The sequence below is a fragment of the Petromyzon marinus genome, chromosome 74 (genome assembly GCF_048934315.1).
Source record: "Petromyzon marinus isolate PM22_M1 ecotype Great Lakes invasive population chromosome 74, UKy_Petmar_22M1.pri1.0, whole genome shotgun sequence".
Lineage (NCBI taxonomy): Eukaryota > Metazoa > Chordata > Hyperoartia > Petromyzontiformes > Petromyzontidae > Petromyzon > Petromyzon marinus.
In genome coordinates, this window is record NC_133740.1 from 291,909 (window position 1) to 300,068 (window position 8,160).

General features: G+C 40.7%; 1 long non-coding RNA gene across 1 annotated transcript; it reads right to left on the minus strand.

The window, feature by feature from the left end:
- Nucleotides 1-1,955: 1,955 nt before the first annotated feature.
- LOC142907037 (uncharacterized) lies at nt 1,956-7,621 on the minus strand. The gene is made up of 2 exons (XR_012930627.1): nt 4,826-7,621; nt 1,956-4,401 (listed from the first exon to the last, which is right to left on the minus strand). It is a non-coding gene; the product is annotated as an uncharacterized LOC142907037 (long non-coding RNA).
- Between the last annotated feature and the right edge of the window lie 539 nt (nt 7,622-8,160).

The window sequence follows — 8,160 nt, forward strand, 5'->3', positions numbered from 1 at the left end:
GCGCCCGCAAGGTCCCCATGCTCACGAAAGCACATATACATGCCCGTCTGAAGTTTGCCAGTGAACATCTGAATGATTCAAAGGACAACTGGGTGAAAGTGTTGTGGTCATGAGACCAAAATGGAGCTCTTTGGCATCAACTCAACTCGCCGTGTTTGGAGGAGGAGGAATGCTGCCTATGACCCCAAGAACACCATCCCCACTGTCAAACATGGAGGTGGAAACATTATACTTTGGGGGTGTTTTTCTGCTAAGGGGACAGGACAACTTCACCGCATCAATGGGACGATGGACGGGGCCATGTACCGTCAAATCTTGGGTGAGAACCTCCTTCCCTCAGCCAGGGCATTGAAAATGGGTCGTGGATGGGTATTCCAACATGACAATGACCCAAAACACACGGCCAAGGCAACAAAGGAGTGGCTCAAGAAGAAGCACATTAAGGTCCTGAAGTGGCCTAGCCAGTCTCCAGACCTTAATCCCATAGAAAATCTGTGGAGGGAGTTGAAGGTTCGAGTTGCCAAACGTCAGCCTCGAAACCTTAATGACTTGGAGAAGATCTGCAAAGAGGAGTGGGACAAAATCCCTCCTGAGATCTGTGCAAACCTGGTGGCCAACTACAAGAAACGTCTGATCTCTGTGATTGCCAACAAGGGTTTTGTCACCAATTACTCATGTTTTAAGTCATCTTTTGCAGAGGAGTCAAATACTTATTTCCTTCATTAAAATGCAAATCAATTTATAACATTTTTGACATGCGTTTTTCTGGATTGAAAATGGTCTTGCTGCCGCTGCCGTTTATTTGATTGGAAACTTTGGCATTAGTTCCAGCTTGGTATTTTTCTCCAGTTTGCACTGTGATTGTGTATTGCTTCACCCTAAGTGCTGTAATCTCCATATATATAAAATGGAAATTTGTGATTGTGTGTCTTTCAAATGTTTAGCGTTCTTCCCGACATGCAACAAACTTTAAATTTGCCATGTGGGTACTTTCCAGACTGTACACCATGCAAAAAGTATAAAACAGACTTTGGTATTTTGGGGGGGGGGGGGGCTCAATAATGCATGTATTTTTTTGCACAGCTAGTGAGCTGTGACGTCACATCTGTCATGTGACCCGTGTGCGGAAGCGAAACGGAGTGTGCCTGCTGATCGCGGCTGAAGTGAAATACAAATGTGTTGCAGGTCTAAGGCGTTCTTCGCGCAGAATTCCTTTATTATTTCCGTCGTTTACTGCCGAACGCACCCTGAAAGTTGTGTGTGTCTGCACAAAGACAATGCCACTATCAGGACATTGAGAGCTCGGGGTGAGCAGCTACATCATGGGACCTCCCTTGCCAGTATCAAAATATAATAGGTTTGACCCTTTCTGGCAATAAAACAAATTCTTATATTTTGATTGTCTCTGTGCTGTTCGCCCTTTGGCTTCTTCTGTCTAACTGTTTGAGACTTGGCTTTAAAGAAAGCGATCTCTGGTGTGGATCAATCCGTTTCAAAGACAATGCATATACTATCAGAGCACGTGTTTGTTTGCATGTTCACCACAAGTATATGTGCTTGATGCAGACATGGATGCTTGCAAAATGTTTCAGTTTGGTGTTTTAACATCTTAACACATTTTATTATATGAATTCCTGCAGTCACGAAAGCTTTAAATCAAAATCTTAACACCTGTTTTATTGCCAGAAAGGATAAAACCTATTATATTTTGATACTGGCAAGGGAGGTCCCATGATGTCTGGTGATTGTTGAGGGTGGGCAACATAGCAAGGGTGACACTAATGGTGGAATAACAACCAGTAAGTAGAGTGGAGAAAGGCCAGGGCTACCCTCTACTCCATGCAAAACAACCTAAATAGGCCATCATCCTTTACAAGAAAAAAACAAGTGATTTTCAACAGCCAAAGTAATGCAGTATAGTGTATCCTTTAAGTAATGGGTGAATACACAAGTCCGACATTTTTAAAATCTTTATTGTCGAGCACATGTCATCCACAAAGTTTAAGGCACTTCGGCAAAGTTTAAACCATACTTTTACAAACAGACATACCCCGATTTACGCCCAGGATGCATCCCTAAAAACCAGAAATTTAATCGAAGTAAAGAGATGGGATGGTGGATCAGTCAGGGACGCGAACGCTTCGGTGCCACCTGGCACGTAAATGTCGCTAAACAGCGTAAACAATGTTGGGTCTAAATGGTAAAGTTCGTAAATCTCGAGTATGTTATCGCAACATGCCACAGTATGTTAAACGGGATAGGGTATAAATAAGTTGAGTACGTTCTCGTTAACGTACATAAAACGGGAGAGCATACAGACTTAAAAACACTCGTAAAATAATAAAAATACATTTTTTGGATTTTTAAAAACCAGTAATATCATCTTCTTTCGTATGGCTGATGTAATGATCCCCGCTATGGGGTAAACAGTTCGATGAGAATAAGAGGTAAGGGCATCAAGTGGCCCAGCTGGAAAGTGGCAGGAGTGGAAAAAGTTGACAACCCCTTATCTAAGTAGGGTTGTTATCCTTTGAGCAAGTACAGGCAAGTTATAACATCCCCTGGTCGCATTTCTTTAGGAACCGACAGATTAGTGGGATGCCATCACCAAAACCCCAGACAAGAACTTTGATCACTCTGCACACACCTATCCTCGACCGGCTAGAGGCACCGAAACTTAATTATAGACTAGAAGCATATCGTCTTGTGGACAGTGAGGGATTTTGGATTATACGCAGCATTAGGTGTGGCACATAGTCTCTTGCCTGCTGTTCCAGGCTCACCTTTATCGGTGTTACTATTATATTTTCGGTAAGCCAAGTCACTCCTGTGTATTGTGGGTCAAGTCTAGTGAGAACAGTCGTGCCCATTCACCTGAGGCGATTCAATAGGGTTGGTCTGTCTTAAAAACTTTTAGACAAGCCACCCTGCCAGTCGTCACGCAGTAGCGTATCTCTAGGACAACACGGTGCGCTCACAATGTTACAGGATGACCCCTTTATCCCGACACTCACACCTAAGCCTACACGTTCCCAAACACTCACACACCCTTAAGGCACTTTTAGCCTTAGATGACGTTCACCACCCACTTTGGGCTTTGTGTGGTGGGGTGGTCCATATTTATCGGAAGCTGGGCACACTCAATTGTGATTGACACCTTGTTTGCTGCACACTTTCATAATTTTCAATTACTCCCTTTCCCTATACAGGTGGACCACATCCTCCCCATTATATTTTCCCTTGTTACTTGTACCATGTGACACTAGAACACTCTGGAATAAGCTCCTGGGCCAGGACATCCTCCAACAGAAATTAATTCAAATCTGCCAGGCCCCTGTGTCAGGCCCTAGATCGCTACAAATAAAGCTTATCCAATTCAAATGTATGCACGGCACCTATTTGACCATTGAAAGAGCAAATTCACAGAAGCTTCCCTAGACTGCCCTTTATTCCCTCCAGGCATGGCTCAGACAGACCTTAATGCCTTTTGGTCATGCCCAGATATACTGAAATTCTACTCCGACATTACGAATTATTTTAAATAACATCTGTGGCACTAACCTTAGCCCCTCAATCAAATCAACGCGATGGGGCCTCAAACCAAACGGTGCATCAAAACACACCAGCACGCATGACTAAAAATCGTTCATCTCACTGTAAGGAAGACTATCCTGGCAAATCGGACGAATCATGAACCTCCCTCCTGGAAAATGTGGCCAAACGCCTTCCTAGCCCTTACAGGAACAGAGCAACTTAGCCATAAGCTTAGGGGCAGGAAACGGGAACTTAAGGCTAAATGGTCCCTGTCCCTATTGAACCTGCCGTGAAGGTGTGCATGATCGAGGAGACCGGTGGAGGAGACAGACTCTTGATGCACCACTCCATGGACATGACATAAGGTAGTTGGTTGCCCTACGAGATTTATATTGATGATGACACGTTAACTCGGTGTGTATGTTAGTTTACTCGGTAGATCTCTACTCCCTTTTTCATTGCTTGTGCTCTGTACCGGCCTCTTTTTTCAATGCAAAAATAAGTTAAAGTAAAAGTTAGCATTAATGAAAGGTAATACATTTTTTTTATTTGAGTAAGATTATATGAATTCTAGATTTAAAGCTTTCGTGACTGCTAGGATCCATACTCTTTGGTTCTATTGGGTAAAGTCACGTAGGTGAAAATAAAAATTGTTATTTTATTTTCACCTACGTGACTTTACCCAATAGAACCAAAGATTATATGAACTTTCGAAAAGAGATGGGATAATTCCAAAGTCGAGCAGTGCTATGGAAGAAGCAGAAAGAGACACGGACTGGAATGAATCAGTAAGTGCTGCATTTGTTTAGGGTTCCAATTCTTGGTGATGACCCGCACTATGTAAGAAGCAGGTGTAGCCAAATCTTCCTGCACAAAAGTAAAAAATAATGGTTATTGAATTATATTGTGACCACAAATCCTGACAGTTAATTTAATTATTGACTAGTATTCAGTCACAAAAAACGTATATTTTACAGCATTATATAATAGCTATTTCGAAATACAATACATTATGATTGTATAAAACCATGTTGAAAGTATGCTCTTGCTAGCAAGCGATATCAGGGTTCTTGTCTATGTTACTACACAATCCATGGTTTGGTAATAACCCACGCATTCCTGGAGGCTGGCAGCATTTAACAATTCACTTAAAACTTGTGGAGTGGTAAACTTGCCAACCACGAAGCTATTCTGCCACCGATTTGTTTTCTTTTTATTACACATTCATTTAAAAACATGTATTTACATAAATAAGCATTTAATTACAATCATTTATGGAGGATTTACTCACCTCAGTTTATAGGAGAATTAGAAACCCGATTCAACCGTTCACAGTGATAAGATGGACTGTAAAAAAAAAACAATCATGATTACTTTAAGAATAGTTTGCAATTCCAACTTTTTAATTTCCTCCCGAAAGAAAATACCCACAATGATGGAATTGATTAATTAATCCAATTAACTAAATTAAATACTTATACTCCAAAGTGTATGCTCCCCCAACCTGTACTGACCAGAATAGTGTAGTATAATCAAGTTTATCCATATTATTTCCTATGGTTTACAAACATCAACAATGCAGAGAATCAGAAGTTATGTGATTTTGCCATTTAATTGCTTTGTTTGAGAAATGGCGAATTCATATTTGGGGGAGTGCGAAGTTACCCGGTCCATGGTTTGGAGTTCAATAGCCATAGTTGCACACAGAAAAGAGTCGGTAATTTAGGTATCAGCATTTTCCGTTCATGGATCCGAGTTACTCCTGCCCATTGTTAAGGTGAAAGTAAAATAAACAACTAAGTCGTAAGAATGACCATTAATAAACATCAACCGCACAAAAATATCAGTGTGCAGCAAGTGTGTGGTTTGCCAAGGATGAAATTAGTGATGCAACTATTATTTTATTTTGTTTAACCTTAAATAGTGGATAATTCAATAAAGTTAAAATATTATTTCAGTGAGTGTATCAATTTAACTAATAATATATTCATTTGGCAGGGTGGTCCAGTGGTTAGAGTGCATGGCTGTCTGTTATAATTCTATGTGTTCAGAATTAAACTGAAAGCTGACTCAGCAATTTATCCCTCGGGGTTTGAGAACAATTTTTTACGACCTTGTGGGAAGAGACAAGTCAACCTCCGTTGGAATCGCATGGGCCCGCTATAAATGCAGAGTGTTTAGCACGAGCTTGAAGATACAAGGAAATAAAACAACATCTTGAGATGCATTCAGACGCAAAATCGTATTGTAGCATAGAAACTCCACCCCATTTTTGAGTGGGAAACTACTTTGACACTGAACTTTATTATCTGAGATGTGTCAAAACGTGTCCCGTTTGTATTAGATCAGTAAGACATACTTAAACATCCAAAGTGAATACATAGGTTAATAGACATTAAAGTTAAATCATATATATTTTAATACAAAACACTTCCAATGCATTTTTTTAAATGAATTCTGATAATTAACCAAACCGAAAATATACAGAATAACATAGTATCGGTAAACATGTTTGCGGCTCTAGGATGAGTCATCAAATACAATAAATACTGTTGTAGTTGTCACATCCGAGACATTCCCTACAGCCAACACAAGGCAGTGTAATAGGATAAGCAGCCTAGAAAAGCACAATGCACCACAGAAAGCACCCTTCCTGGTCATTAACCACAGAAATATTCATTCAGAAACTGTGGATTGGCTTAATACATGTAAGTATGGATAAAAGGTGAACATCACAATTGGGAATGAAATATGACTCCTTCCACAGCAGGGTGGTTGCTTATGCAGAGAAATGGATGAGCCAAATGCGAAAACTTTACACACCACCCTGCTCATAAACACCACAGTTATGTCAGAAGAGACCCGTGGAGTGATATAAACTTACCTTAAAGAGTTGCAGCCATTCATTAAATTGGTCTAATTTAGATCGTTGCTCTGGCACGTAGCTGAAGACTGAATTTCATCACAATTCTCATCCATTTCATAAGCGCTCTTCCTGTAACGGTTCACACTGAAAGCCATGAGGTACTGTATGTATTAAATAAGGTACATTTGGGACAGTTTTTAATTACCGATGTGAAATGGCCATTGCTCAATAGAATTAAATGTGCGATGAAACACATTTATTTGCATGTTTACCAAAGTATGCAGTTTGAACATGAATGGGGCACGCACTATCATGTAATAAACATGGATACAACAAAATATTAATATAGATTTGTAACCCTTTCCAACATTTTCTGCTGGATGAGGACCTCCACACAAAGTGGGGGTCGTGTGAGTTAATTGACCATACTTCACCAGGCTAGTCGGTGCAGGTTAGTGAAGGCTTCCAGTATATAGATGTGGGAGCGTGGAAATGGATGTTGCTGCACTGCCCTCTGCTGCAAATCACGCAGCACTCCAGCTTCTTCTAAAGAACCTGCTGTGGTGGGTGCTCTTTCAAGCGCTATCCACCAGGCTCAACACTAATTCGAGATTAGATGCATCCAAGGCAATTGGTTATAGACCAGAAATAGATCAAAAGCCTTGATATCGACCCTGAAGGTCTACATTTGGATTTCATATTGAACCTTTTCTTTATGAAATACCAATTAAGAGCTCTCAAATAACTTTGGCTGGCTACACATCAGCACACACCTTAGCTATATAAAATAACAGGGAAAACAAAGTGCACGCTGACCAAGCATAACAAAGACTGCACTGATTGAGTGTGCTAGAATTAGAAAGTGTTTCCCAGTCAAAAATATTCCCCTGTAGCACCGGATAAGTGAGGCTAAGATGCTTGCCGTTATGGATAAGTATGATTTGTGGGTAGTTTTGAAGTGGTCAGCGTCATGTGGCTGGTAGCCATATAAAATTAATTTGTGGTCAATATGTTGCCCACAGGCCGTAAGTTCCTCACCGCTGTCCTAAAAGCAAACTGATGCTACGTCTCTGCGATTACAAACGCGACGCAAGCTGCGCTGTTCCTGGATTTGATTGGCTTGGTTCTTATCCCAAGATTGACTTGGATTAAACCCCTTCCCTGCCATCCCCTGCATGGCTGGAAGGCAACAATCCATAAAAAATATATATAAAGAACTTATGTTTGGGTTGTCTCAATGTTTTGAAAATGTTTACTATGAAGTCACCACTGTTTCCATCCTAGCTAAAGCAGGTCGAGTGGCCCGATCACAGCTTTCTTGACCTCGTGCCCCACTGCCGTGGGAACCCCGACTTGACCCACTTTTCCAGTTCCCAAACATAGGTCAGTCCACTATTAAATACATATGGGAATGCGGTGTATTTTTTCCCTATATGAAGCTCTGTGAAGTGGCTAAATCTGCCTTTTTATGCAAGTTCCTTGCTATCACTTGTATTTACTGACACCATCTGGTCAAATAGTTACAAAAATGAAACATGGAGAAAAAATATTCTCCATGGAAATACTACAAGGACAAGAAACAACAGCAGACCGAGGGGTAGAAGGAGTAGTCTGGATATCTGTGGAAACAAAAAAAGCAGCCACCTTGAGACATACAATGTAATCGGTTTAAACAGTTTTAAAATACAACACTACAATTGATACACAGTGATACCTCTGTCAACAAATAATCTGGGAAACGAATTCCTTCATAATGAAGT